General features: G+C 41.0%; 1 protein-coding gene across 14 annotated transcripts in view; it reads right to left on the bottom strand.

The window, feature by feature from the left end:
- Nucleotides 1–15,120, bottom strand: part of CELF1 (CUGBP Elav-like family member 1) — an 81,644-nt gene that overhangs the window by 38,931 nt on the left and 27,593 nt on the right. The window contains exon 1 of one of the 14 annotated variants that reach the window (XM_027562380.1): nucleotides 11,066–11,196. The exons of the other annotated variants lie outside the window; for them this stretch is intronic. The gene's annotated coding sequence lies outside the window, so the exon portion shown is untranslated. Of the gene's footprint in view, nucleotides 1–11,065; nucleotides 11,197–15,120 lie in introns of those variants that run through there. 14 annotated transcript variants of the gene reach the window in all.

Below are 15,120 nucleotides of genomic sequence, written 5' to 3'. Positions count from 1 at the left end.
TCTCCTCCCCACCCAGCTCTCTCTCTGGTGGGGGCTGGGGGGGGGTGGGGGGCAGTGAATAAGAACCTCATTCTGCCTTCAGCTCCTCAGTTTCCCTGGCAGCACTGTCAGTCCCGGCCAACAAAACTGCCTGGTGGTGCAGCAGCATTTACATATGGTGGCGAAGCTTACGTGTAGCTTCCTCTGGGCAGAACTGCTACCTCTTCTATGCGTCTTTCTAGTTTGAACCCAGTGTTCCAGTGAACAATGTTAAATATTTGCCTAGTGGCTTCTTCACCATCTGAGCCACCAGGGAAGCCTCCAAAGACACAGCAGTCCGAGGCAGCGCAGGGTCCCCACTGTGTGGAAGTGGGGGCACTAGGGAGAGAGGGCCTCGGGGACTGAGCCACTGCCGGAGCACCTAATCGCGGGGCTCAGCCATTCTCCTGTCCCGGAACCCTCACGTATCCTCTGCTGAAATCTGGCATGTTCGGAGACCGTCAGTTCCGCCTTGGTTTCCCTGCCCTGCCATAAGGCCAAATCTGCCTCATCTAGTGAGTCATTACTGCTCCGCTCTCCAACTGCATTCTGACTTCAGCCCACTCGTGCAGCTCAGGAGGGCTGTGCCATATGTTAGTGCCATGTAGACAGAATGTGACTGGGTTTTTTTCCCTAAAACACTGTCAGAGTTACTTTTTAAATTACCTTATAATCTTGATATCTCTGAAGAGTCATTTCTGTAATACACAACCTTCTGGAGATGACTTTATAATTATTCTTCTGAGTGCTCAAAAGAGATTCTTCAGCATTTTTAGTCCCATATTCCAGATGAGGGAACTAAAGTGAAGATACCAGATTGAGTGACGCAGGTTCCACAGCCAGCCAGTAAAATTTGTACTTTCTGGAGTCACGGGGCTTTATTTGGTAAAATACACCCGTTTGTAAAATGCGCTTTTTTTGCGGGGGGAGGGGGCACAATCAAAATATTAGTTTGCTTTTATTTTCTGAGGTGATTATTAAACTTTAGGTACAGCAACTACTTGGAATTTTTTTTTTTTTTTTAAACTACTTGGAATTTATTGGCTGATTCTTGTGACTGGTCTCATGACATCCACCTGAGTAGGTGAAAGAGAAAAGGACTGAATGAGAGATGGACCACAAATGTTCTTCTAAGGCAGAGATCACAAATGGGTGAAACTAACATTTTGAGAGTAAAAGAAATATATCTGGCTTACAGATTTAGCTACCATCACCACGTTCCCTAAAAATTTTTAAAAAGGAGGGGCTAAAAATAAATAAATAAAATAAAAAATAAAAAGGAGGGGTTACTCCTGCCTACTCTAGGCAACATGGCTCTTCTCCAGCAATAATGGTTGCTGGTTTTGATAGTTCAGCTTATCTCAGGACGGTCTCTTTAAATCTTCCCTTTCAGGTCATATGCTCTTCATTCCAGTAATTGTTTGGGCTAGTGGTTTGACTGCCACTGCATTAAGATCTTTCTACTCTGATAAGCAACAAGGTCCTACTGTATACAGCACAGGGAGCTATAATCAATACCCTGTGATAAACCATACAGAAAAAAAATGAAGAATATATATATATATATATATATATATATATATATATCACTTTGCTGCACAGCAGAAATCAGCACAACACTGTAAATCAAATATACTTTAATAAAAATTCTTAAAAATCTTTCTAGTCTTCAATAGACATCACTTGCAAAATATAAAAAATGATCTTAAGTATGTGTATCAATATTGACAACTATATATGCACTTTGAATCCAGCAACTCCAGTTCCAGAAACACAGCCTCCAAATAAACTCATACTTGACATACACAAAAGGCCATTCGTAAGGACACTGTTTATAACAGCAAAAAAGAGAGACACATACGCCTATCAGCTGGATCCTGGTGAAATAAACTCGAGTATAGACACAACACCTCTGTAGCTATTGAAGAGAAGAAGGTAGCTCCAGCGTAGCACTAAGTACTGACCAGGAGGGTGTGTTTGGACAGGAAGGGCCTGGGAACTCCTCCGTGTCCACTGGCACTTTCACCGCCAGGACCCGGGTTCAATCCCTGGAACTAAGAACCCACAAGCAGCACAGTTTGACGAAAAAAAAAAATAAATAAATAGAATAGAGTATCTCTGGAAAGATAAAGAAAAAATTACTAACAAGGTTGCAGAAATAGAATACTGACTGAATTGCTCACATGTGGATACGTTTTATCTATTTTACAGAAATTTTTTTTTTTTAAAGAAAACTCTTGGAAGTTATGAAAGACAAAGTAAAGAAAAATCCTAACTCAATCTGTTACAAACCAAGCATTTTGTTTTTCTACTTTTTTTCCTGCATTCCAGACCTGTGTGGAAACAGCCAGGGTCCAGGTGAACCAGCAGTGTACCTACCACGTGTGAGCTGAGGGATTACACATGTGGAGTTATTCCAGCAACTTAACCGACTGCAAACCTTACAGCCGGCCTATTTACAGAGTCTGGAGCTATCTTCAATCACTCAGCTGTATATATATGTGTACATTTCTTCAATCAATCCTTCCTGCCAGGCAGAGTGCAACATTAGCTGGATTCCAGTAAGGAAGGCTAGGGACAGGGTGAGATAATATGTCAAAACAAGTTCTATAAATACAGCTTTTGGCCTAGTATCTCAAAAAGGAATCAAAACAGCTTCAAGCTTAAATAGAAAAATCCTACAGTCCTGCAGGAGGAGAAGACGGGAGGAGAAGGGGATGAGATGGTTGGATGGCATCACCAACTTGATGGACATGAGTTCGAGCAAGCTCCAGAAGTTGGAGGACAGGGAAGCCTAGCATGCTGCAGTCCATGGGGTCACAGAGAGTCGGACACGACTGAGGGGCTGAACTGAACAGTCCTGCCGTACCTTACCTTAAGTCTCTAGAGAACAAGCGAGGCCAGGGATCTGGAATCCTGCTTCTCACACTGTATCTTGTCTCCCTCTTCCTAATCTCAGGAGGTTAAGATCAAATTTGAGGTATCACTGAAGTCAGCGTCTTCCTATCTCTTCCCTTATCTTACCCCCACGCTACCAAATACATCAACAGTCTCTCACTGAGCTCACTTCAACTCTTAGGCAAACACGGCCAATATGCATCACATTCAACGGTCCTTCCACAGTACCTAGCGTCTAACTTCTGCCATCTCCAAAATCCCTGACCAAGCAGCCAGGAACCCTGCCTGCACCATCTGCCCCAACCTCAACCTCAGCACATGGCGCTCACGCAGGACTCCTCCATATGGCCTTGTCTCAGGAGGCGTGTCCTCTTCTGCTGGAAAGCAGGAAACTCTACTCAACCTCTTTCTGTTAAGGTCATAATTCTACAAAACCAGAAACCACTTCATTCCGTGCAGATGCTCCCTGAAATACAAAAATTATACCTTTGCTTCAGCCAATCAGGGCATGTGTTTAGCATGGCTTGACTCATCCCAAAGGATGTGCAGCCCCAGGGCAAATTCTAAATATCTTTAATACTGTCACTTTTTTAAAAAGTGACTTCAATTTTCATGCTTTCATCACTCTCGAACTGCGCTCCTAACAATTATCATGCTTTCATCACTCTCAAACTGTGCTCCTAAAAGTGCTTCTCACATTTAAACACCCATTTATATGATCTCTGTCACCTCCTTCAAATCACTTCTAAAAAAATCCCACTGTTCCACAAAATTAAACTTGTCAGTGCTTTGATTTCATTTTTACAAAAACAAGCTCCTTATAAAATGGGAGAGCTATCCATCAAAAAATGCACATAGAGAACATCTAACTCTCGAAGCAGAGGGGGTACAAAAAAGGCCCAATCCTTGTCCTTGTTCAGAAGACAAGATTACACAAACAACAGACTCCGGACAGCATATACATAAGGGAAAAGCATATATGGTCAGGAGAAATCTGTCATCCATTCAAGAGAGACAAGCACCACAGGAGAGCGGGAGAGCGGGTTCTTCCGCTGCTGTCTAAACCAAACTTCTGTGCTAGTTAATCCCACTGTCTAAGATTAGAATAACATTTTTGCTACCCTCTGCCGAAATTACTCTGCCTACCAATAATTCTACCATCATCATTTCTTTTGAATGTATATTAACCTGTTACCATCACATAGATTACAGCTAATGGAGCAGGCAAAATTTGCCAGGCTTCGCTCCCCATGCTCCCCTACGAAGGCATCTCTTAAAGACGGGTAGTGTAGGGCCCCAGAGTTAAAGCAGCTAAAATTAACTCTGCTTTCAGTATCTTCAACACACAGTCTGGCACTAGCAGAGATAAATTACTAATCTGGGGTATGCTTTGCAGGCTCACCACTTTACTTGCCTTCCAGCTTTTTATCATCAATAAATGAATTAGTTGACAGTGACCTGCAAAACCAAAGTCATATATTATAGTCATTTTTAGAAGGAAATTTTAAAATGAAACGGGTTAGATGATTCATGATTCAAAAATCTCCAAATAAAATTCAGAATGTTTATAAAATTAATAGTCAAATGTTGACTACAAGCCAGTAACACACCCGACCCTCAGACTCTGGAGTCCCACCACTGTTTCTAGTCCCAGTGTGGACCTTACTAGCCATGTTTAGCTTTGGGTAAATTGCTTAACTTTTTTATACCTGTTACCTCATCTGGCAAATGGTCACAGCAACTGTATCTACTTTAGAAGATGTTTGTTTGAATTTAAAAATCCATGTATATAAAGCATTTAGACCCGTGCCTGGCACACACAGGGTACTCCTGCTATCAGGATCACCCCAGGCACTGAGCTGGCACCTATGCAGGACAGGATTGCTTCTCTTCAAAATTGAGTACCTGAGATATTTTTCTATTATTTTTCAAATTCCTTTTCTACTGAGTTTATTACAGACTATTGAACAGAGTTCCCTGTGCTATACAGTAGATCCCTGTGGTTATCTGCTTTAGATACAGCAGTGTGCGGATGTCAACCCCAGCAAAATGGAGTACCTAAGATTATACAGAAACACCTATTAGAGAGAGGGAGGGATGGAGATACGAAGGCAGTGACTGGCAGACAAATCTTCAACTGTGTCTGTTAAGAGTCCAGTGTAAGTGTAACTTTCATTACAAAAGACTGAACCACTTGTTCTAAGAGCACTTATTTATTTATAAACATTTATTTATTACCCGCATTATACCAAAAAGGGTTTATGGAAGCATACAATGAAAAAATACCAACTAATAAAACGAGACCAGGGAAATTATAAAAGTTTTTAAAAGATCAAGAACAAAGGAAAAGCTGAAATAAGAGATGTGCTAAATCACGGTGTCCTTTACTGAGATTAAGCTCTAAAATCTGAGAGCTGCCACTGATTTTAATCTCCAGGGACAGCCCCTACAGAGACTATACAGTGACTCACGGTATAAATGAGAAAACATTAGTAGAAAGATGACATGAGACAGGGACTAAGAGTTGCCAAGGAGAAGGTGAAGTCAACTTAATGACACACGCAACAGAATTTTAGAAAGTCATTAAGTAATGAGACCCATGAGAGACTTAGTACCAGGTCCTGGCCCTACACCAATACACACCCCTGCAGCCAACAACGGACAAGTCACAGGCAAACAAGTCACCAGACGACAGACTCAGGGACAGACTCCTGAGTGATCGAAAGGCAGACTGCATCAGTAAATAGTCACACGGAGCTCTGCAACCATACTACACAGCCACAGGAGAAGCTGCCTCAGTGAATGCATTTCTCCAGCATTTAAAGGCCTTTACCTTCCTCACCAGCCAGTTACAAATATGTGCAGCGAAGTGTCTCATCCCTACTCAGCTGACAAGTTCTATTCCCAACCTTGCATGCTTATGACTCACGGCGGGTTGGGGGAGGGGAGTAAAAGGCAAGTGTAAAACAAAGAAACCAACTTGAATTTAGACTTGAGTTGATCAAGAATGAGGCATGTATTTCTGTCTAATTAGAATACCTTACAACAAAGCAAGAGAGTACTCCTTAAATATATAACAAACCCAAAACTCTTTGAAATAATCTGAACTCTTGTCTACATGTCATGTCCTTAAATAGACATGACACCAAAAAAACATCATGAGCCTTCTGTAAGGCCAAACCAGACAAAGCCTTCTGAAACGGTGCGAACAGCATCGTCACTGTGAAGCCCAGAGAAGCGGGGCATTTCCCAGTTCCTTTTCCAGGAAAAGGTCAAAGGAAGAGGCTTAGCCCCTACTTATAAAAGTGCAAGTGTTACTCGCTCAGTTGTGTCCAACTCTTTGTGACCCCATGGACTGCTGCCCCACAGGCTCCTCTGACCATGGGATTCTTCAGGCAAGAATACTGGAGTGGGTAGGCATTCCCTTCTCCAGGGGATCTTCTGGACCCAGGGATCGAACCCGGGTCTCCCGCACTGCAGGCAGATTCTTTACAGTCTGAGACACAGGGGAGCCCCTCTTACAAAAAGATGTGTATGAGATCATTTCATAAGGAGGTAGATGTCTCAGCCTTTTTTACTCAATTCTTCTATCAGGAAATTCACGTGCCAGGAAAGGAAATTCACTTTCACCCCAAAGAACTGGGCTTTGTGACTAGTGAAAAACAACAGGGAAAAAACGCTACAACTTTAATGAGAAAAGTTTCTAAGAGAACAAAGTCACCTCTGACACTATGTTCATCAGTCTGGCATCCTCTCCCTAATATATTCTGTTAAATAATACAAATCTTTCCTCCTCACCCCACCCCCAAGATTCTGAAACATTCTTTACCATGTATAACTGACAAAACAAGGCAAACAGGTCACCTCTTTAATCTGAAACCTCAGTCCCCGACAGAAATGCACACAGACAGACGCATGCAGGTAAGAGACAAACTGCGAGCCGGGGCCGGGCCCTGAGCCGGCCCAAGCCAGGATGGGCTGCCCCTGTGCTGCGGTACAAATATAGAAAGCTGAAAAGTGGAGCAGCAGCTACAGCAGAACAGATCCTGCGCCGTGCTCAGGGAGGGAGGAGCAGGGACCTGAACAGCTTTATCCATACATGGTTGCTGAAAGGGGGCCACCAGTGAAAGCCCAATTATCTCACACACATGCATTGTGTTCACATGCTCCAGACAAAAAACAGAGGCAACACAGGCTGCTACTTGAAGAAAGGTTTGAGATTCTATTTCAGCCAAGGAACCTCCCAATAATTTCAGTCACTTATACATCAAGAATCCCTCTGCCACGGGAGACAGAAAAGACACTGTGAGCACTTTAGTTGGTCAACGTCTTACCAGGTCGACAGCAGCCACCACAAGGTTTAATTCATCATTTAAATTCTGGAATTTAACATGCAAAAAAGGTTATTCTGCATCTGTGTGAAGGCCCCTTGGCTGGTGTCTTCAGAATGAAAGTCTCATTCCAACTCTCAAACTAGTTTTGGGTCTCTTGTTCTCTTCTGATTTACAAGTTAAAATAAATCCTGATATAACTTTTACAATGTATAACTTTTAAAATGTATTTCCCAGGATGCTGGCTTATATAATCAGACGTCAAATGTTTATGTTCTAAAAATTATTCTGCTTGGAACAACTCATTCACATTCATCTCAATGTAAAGTATATATGAAAAGCTTCATTTGTGGCCAGAGTGAACGCTCCACAGATAAGAAATGCATGGTTTGAAGAAAAAAAGGGCGGGGGGTTGGGGGGCAGAAAAGGAAAGAAATGCATTGTTCATGGCCTCAAAAGATTCTGTACTTTAGCTGTCAATGAATCAACCAATATTTAGTGTGCATTTTAATATCTTTGATGACAAAACACTTGCTAAGTCACCCAGTCATGAAGGGGAGCTCTGGAGAAGACAGCATTGCCTAGCTCCTCTCTGTCACTGAAATACCTGCTTTATGCGTGCGCACAATCCTCCAGCTTATGGGACATAAGAACTCAAACATACTGGGTAGCACCCCAGCAAACTGCTTTCCCTAAAACTAAAAAAATGAAAACCCTTAAAATTAATTGGTCCACTGTAATTATTTACTTTACTGTATTTCATAAGCAAACTAACCATTTGAAATCTTCTCTGTAAAAAAAAAAAAAAAAAGGAAATCTTCTCTGTGCCTTTTGTACATAATTCAGTACTGACGAGCAAAAGGCCCAATCACAGATAAACCGATCTCTCAATCCCACCTCCTAGATCTCCTAGTGCAAGGCAGAGCCTTGTCCATACCGTTTGATGTGCTTGAAAAAGAGCACAGCAGGATTCCAGTAGTAGAGGCATTCCAGGCATGTCCCACAAAACACAGATGTGCAAGTGTTCAACATTTTATTAAAAATCTCTGAGCTGTGTCGGTGGCTTATACATTTAATTTATTCTGACCGGGCCTGTTACAGCAACTTTGATTTCCCAAAGCAACTTTGATTTCCCAAAACGTAGCATACTATGGACTGATACACTACTTTCTGGATGACATCATAGCTTTAATTATCCATTAAGATTACTTATGTAAAAATAAACACAATGCAAAACATCACAACTATATATACCAAAGGTGATTAAAGTATAACCACAAAATCAACATGGCTATACACACCTATAGTTTGGCCTTTGCCAAGTCATTTCTTTCCTGATACCCACATCCTCAGGTGAAAAATGGCACTGGGCCAGATCAGCAGTCCGTGTTTAGGGTCCACAGACCTACAGAATTCCCGGGTATTTCACAGATTCCATAAACTTCACCATACTATGCACAAAATTTTACATATATATGCAAAAAAATTTATGTACTTAAATTGTATTTGTAGGGAAATAGTTCCATAGCTTTTTACCAGATTATCAAAGGGGGTCTATGATGCAAAACAGGTTTAAGAATCAAAGAGCAAACAATATATAGTTTGTTACATCTAACATCCTGTCATCTCCTCTTCTACTTCCTAGTCCAAAAAGGAGAGAATCTTCATGACTAAACCTAGTCAAGAATAAACAAGTCACCCTGGCCAAGAAATTATTCAAAATAATATATTCCAATTCAAGCGGAATCTGAACTGTATGACAGACTAACATCATACTTCTTTTTTAAAAATTCTCAAGCTACTGTAAATCAGCCGTACCTCAATTACTAAAAAAAAAGAAGTCTAGTACAACAATTGGTTCAGGAAAAAAAATTTTTTTTTCCCCCTAAGAAAATTTTACCACCACAGCTTATCACAGGAGGCTTACACGAGAGTGGAATTCGGTAGATGTGCTTAGGGTTGTCCCACCAGACAGGTCCTCTCTTACCACGTATACTGTTTTTTCTAAGAAGGCAAGGCTTCCAGTTTCCTACTGCTAATTCTATCCTGTAGCAAAGTAACAGGAGACAGTCAGAGAAAAAACTAGAGCATGGAAGATTGGAATAAAGGAGACTGATAATAGAGAAACAAAGAAGCTACCCATCCTGTCAGCAAGAGGTGATACCTGAGAATAGACACTGACTAATATCTCAATTTGTAAAAAGTGTATTAGATCAAAGAAAAAGCTAGCCTACCTCTAAGACAATAAAAGAAAAAAAATGTGTCTGTTACTGAACCATTTAAGCCTGAGATTTTTAGGTTCTCATGGCAACCAAAGTCATCACACTGCACATACTGTATATAAAGAACATATTTAGAGGCTTAACTAGTAAACTCAAAATGTGACATATGTGCAATGTGGGCGACAACATTATTCTGGGAACTTTAACTTTAAAATCTTCCAACTTTTATTTTGCAGGCTCAAAGATGATATAATAGAGTCAACTATGTAGAAGGTGCAAGCTCAAGAAAGAGGTACAAAGAACATAAATAGAAGCAGAGAGATGAAAGACAAGAGAAACCAGGCTATCACAAAGTTCCTGAACATGGCTCCTCCCCCACTGTGAATCAACCTGTACACGGAGGCTTAAAAAACAAGACTGCTAGCAAGGACATATATATCAAGATAGCATTGGGGACAGGCTTTAACATGGGCCCAGTCAAAAGAGGACACGGCCACAGAGCAGACCACTTGGTGAAGCGGCACTGACTGCGAGGCAGCCAGGAGAGACTGGCCACCTCTCTCTCTCTCTAGGAGCTCGTGGAATACGGCTGTTTAGAATTAAGTAACGTCAGAGCCAGGAGGATGGCCGTGGGCAATGGGAGCAGAGATCAGGGCCAGACCTTAGGAAGAAGGGAGCAAGGGAGACAGCAGCCTCTCATGTCACACCATTTCTCACTAAGGAACCAAGTAAAGATGCAACATCTAGTTTTCTCATCTAGTAGATGACCCGTGGGAGGGACACCCTCATCTGTTTGCCCACAGGAATGCCATACATTTCTCTGCAAAGACCTGAAGGTGCTATGAATGCTACCTACCTTAAAACCATTACTTCCATGCCACTTCTGTTAGGGTTAAATTACTCCTACTTTTTAACAAGAAAACAGATAAAAACAGCTTAGGTAAGGTACACAAACAATATCTTGTCAGAGCAGTTCACAGATAAGCCCATTTTCCCCCTTAACCCAAGGTAAGAACTTCTAAAATGAGACACTGAACTTACATGACTGATTAACAATTAAAAATTTACTACCACATGAAAAGGAGTGGTTATAAAAATAAATTATTTCATTCTTTTTATGAGTCTGAGCCTCTAAAAGCAACAAAAGCAAAGGAAAACGGCACGGAATTCGGGGCGTGATTCAAAGTCCCGCCCTGACCTACTACTTGATAGCTGGATGCCCCAAATACGCTACCCTCCTCCCTGAGGTTCCCAAGGCGAGCTCTCGTCTACAACATGGCACAGGTGCAGCCATCTCCCCCACCCCCCAATCCTTCTCTTCCTCTCCTCCCTCCTCTCATTCCCCACCTCCCACCCAAAACACGAGGTCCAACAGCTAGTCTGTACCACGACACTGTAGTCCAGCATACTTTCTTATCAAGAAAAACTGTATGATGAACTTTTACGTAAAAACTCACAGGTTGAATTAAGAACCAGAACCAACAAAAATAATATGTTTTGGAGTAAATGAGGGAAAAGGGCACTGGGTTGAAGCTGGGACTAGATACGTCTCTCAGAGCCAGGTCGCACCTACTAATGACTAAAGTATTTGATTACCTTAATTATCTTGGCTGCATAACCAAGAGGTGCTGGTGGTCATGAAATTCCAGAATATTAAAAACTCAGCCACATTTTCATTATAGCACTCTCTACTGTGTTGAAGTCAAGACAGCAAAAGACTGCCAACAGCATTTTCACTTTAATTTTCTGGTAAGACAAAAAGAAAAATTAACACTGGAGCCAAATTCTCCATTTTTAGACATGCTAAATTCTTCGAGGAAAAAATATCCATGGTTATAAGAAACTGAAATCATTTTTGTGTACTTTATTAGAAAATATGCATTTATGCTTTGCTTAAAAGGTATTTAAAAAAACAAAACCTCAGGCTAATAATCTTAAATGTTTACCTGTTACTACCCTTCCAGTAGTTAGGAAAGAAGAAAAGTGAAATAAAAGCTGAAGCACTTACTGATGGGACATTAAATGACTGGCATATTGAGCAACAATGATCCAGAAAACAGACCTAAAAAAATCCTTTTTTGGTACATGCAATTAATAATTACCAAAATAATGTTGGTTTTGAGTCCAAAACTCACTTCTGTGTAAATGAATCTACTCCAAACAATGACAGTAATGGTCACAAATGTACCACAAAAAAAACCCCACAAAACACCTTGCCTATTTAGCTCTTGATTTTGCTTTTAAAATACTTTGAGGCCTCTTTTGAGGCCTTCTGAGAACAGCAGAACTCTTCAGCTCACCATCATTTCATCTTATTAATAAGCACATTATAAAATACTTTAAGCTGAATATAGCATTTATCATCTCTTCCCTCCCAGCTGTTAAAGGACTAGCTTGTTCCAAATATGGCATTAGTCTTTTCCAAGTTCTACGATTTAGGCACGACATAATTCTTCAACAAATTATTCTGTCTTGTCATGACTGACAAGATGACTTAAGTGGAGATAAACAGGCTAATGAAAACCATTCAGGTCTGATTTTCAATTGCTATTTTGTAAGGGAGAAAAACAAAGCTTATAGCTTTAAAATGGGAAAGCCATGTAAAACTATCTTCTCTTCAAAGTCAGGAAGTGGGGCTTTCGCTGACTGGACAGGTAAACCCCAGCTGAGGAAAGAGGCAGAGGCCACCTGCTCAGGATGCTGTAGGAGGGATTCCTCTACTGGGTGGAAGACTTCCCTGCATGCCCTCTAAGGTCTTTTCCTAACCTCAGAAACTGAGACTTGGTTTTTGAAAAGTAGAAGCAAAGCAAATGTGATGTGTAGGCAGAGACAGCAGAACAGCGCTGGAAAATTAGAAGCCATGGGTTGGAACCCTGCTTCCACTTCTATGTGAACTTAAATAAGGCATTTCACTTTCCTCTTTGCAAAATGAGAGGCTGAGAGAAGAAAATGAAGATCCTAACATTCTGAGCCTACGGCTTCCTCCTATGCCTGCCTCGGCCACCCACCACCTTCCCACTACTGCACCTTACCATAATTAGGCAGCTTTTTAAAGCATCTAATTAATGGAACACAGAAATTAAAACCTTTAACTTTCTATTTCTGGCTTGTTGCAAATGTGCAACAGCATTTTACCAAGGAGTAGTTAATGCCACACAGTTCTTGATATACTGGCTTTTCTTGAACTCCAGTGACAGTTACAGTGACAAGTTGTAAGCAAGGAGGTTGTTACCATGGGGACCCATTAGGATTTCCGGGGGTGGATCCGGCAGGCTTTTCCCCCTTTTGGTCAGAGCATTTTTTGATGGTCTGGATCTAGCAATTTAGAAAGCCTCATCTAATTTTTCTTCGGCAAGGTGCCTTTAAGAAATATAGCAGGTCTAAAAGGGTTATTTTTAAGTAGTTTGCCAATCCCATCACCACAATCTGTAATCCAGATTAATTCAGTAGTTTGCAAGCTTTAAAAAGAAACCAGTGGCGGGGGGGGGGGGGGGGGGGGGTCCTTCCCTGATGGCTCAGTGGTAAAGAATCAGCCTATCAGTGCAGGAGACACAGGTTCAATCCCTGATCTGGGAAGATCCCACATGCCACGAGGCGTCTAAGTCCACGCACCACAACCACCAAGCATGTGCTCCAGAGCCCAGGAGCCCAAGAGCTTTGAGTCTAGAGCCCCAGCTCTAGATGGGAGATGCCACCAGTGAGAAGCCCATGCACTGCAACGAAGACAGAGCACAGCCAAAAATGAACACACATTTTTTAAAAAAAGACTTGTAAATGTATCCAGAGGCTATTAAAAAAGGCATGATATAAACAATAACGATAAAATAAACACTGGTGTCTTTCTGTGATCATTTCCCATGTAGTATACAATTCTGACAAAATGTTAACTGTTTTAATGACACTCTTATGAGTTACATATATTCAAGTTTTAATCTCTCTATTCATACGAGCAAATAAACACAAGCCCACTGAAGTCTCAATGACCTGTGTATGCTGTCATTTCTTTCCAGATCACCACACCACATGAACTGTATTTAGTATTTCCCCATCAAGACTTCAAAGTTCTCCAAATCAAGATTGTTCTCAAGAAATCTCAGCTTCCCTACACGATTATGTCAGAAATACATCACACAAAATAATTATAAAAATAAAACTTATTATAAAATAAATCACACTGATCAGACCAGAACAGAGTTTAAATTGCAGGTCTGCCTCCAAAACTGCTGTGTATGGACAAAGGGAGATGAACTGTCACTCCCAGCTAAACGTGTGTTGGGGCTCAGGTTCCCCCGAGACCCATTCTATTAGAAGATACCTTAAGAAAGAAGATCATTTACAAGGGTAATCTGTGGATCTGGTTTGATCAGAGAAGTGGAGCCATCAGAATTCAGAATAAAACATTTCTCTATGTCTTACTGAGCCCAAAGCAAAGTTACACCAGACAAATTAACATTAATAAAAAGGAGCACTTGATTTCACAGTAATAGTCTGAAACTTCACCTGCCCGAGGCCCGAGGCACAGTTATCCTGAGAGCCACAAGGCACTTGGAACAAAACTGAAGACGTGTCTCTGTACTCACAAAAATCTTTCCTTGATCTCACACTAATAATTACTGAAAAACCTAAATATAAACACCACTAAGATAAAATGTGTTGAAACAGAATTCATAACCTAAAAAACAAATTACAAATTTACAAGTCTAAAGAGAAAAAAAAAAAGACCTAAGAAGACAAGCTACACTGTCAACCAAGAGTAAACAACAGGCATGAAGACATCCCATAGCAACGATCCATCTGGTTTTGATACATTTCCTCACCTAAGCGCTCCTGTGGCAGGTCCAAAAGGGTTATTTTTAAGCAGTTTCCCAACCCTATCTCCACAATCTATAACCCAAATTATTTCAGTAAAGAAGTTTGCAAGCAAAAAAAAAAAAAGACTTGTATCAGGCTATTCAAGAAACATGGCATACGATACAAACAATAAGGCAACAGGAAACATGGTGTCTTTCCATGATCATGTCCCATAAACTTTAAATAGGAAGAGCGAAGGACAAGCCCAAAGCATAGTCCTGACACATTAGTTTACTATCAGACATCCAGAAACAAAAAGAGACTCAGGTCACAGGACTTGAGAAGAGGCAAACTCTTGGGTGCTTTATTTGTTTTTACTACTGGTTTACAATTTCCCTGATTTTATTTTTAAATGCATGTCTTGGCCCAGAAAAGCAAGAGAGCATAGACTGCCAACAGTATCAGATTCTCCTTTTCTTATTTTCTGGAGCTACAGAAAACAGAGCCAGAATCCGGGTTGTCAAGGAGCCTTCTGATTCTGTCCAGGCAGTATACGGTGTGAGGTGTTAAGATACACAAAGGCTTTTATAGTATAAATCTCAGCCAACTTAATGTTCTTTCAATGCAAAGTGGCTTATATTTTTCCCCCCAGAAAACTCTCTGGAGCTTTAAGGTACTGACAATTTTCAAAAGACAATGATTTAAAGAAATGGATCACAGAATTTCAGTCTTAAAAGTTTTCTTCCTATTTCTAATCCTTAGTACTGAACTGTGTCAAACATTAAATTGTCATTCGATATACAGTATTTCAGCATTTATCGATTACCTACTTTGTGCAAGGGCCCCTATACCAGTAAGCA

Source organism: Bos indicus x Bos taurus, chromosome 15, assembly GCF_003369695.1.
Source record: "Bos indicus x Bos taurus breed Angus x Brahman F1 hybrid chromosome 15, Bos_hybrid_MaternalHap_v2.0, whole genome shotgun sequence".
NCBI lineage: Eukaryota > Metazoa > Chordata > Mammalia > Artiodactyla > Bovidae > Bos > Bos indicus x Bos taurus.
Note: the sequence above shows the minus strand (reverse complement) of the source record. Positions and strands in the feature narration are given on the sequence as shown.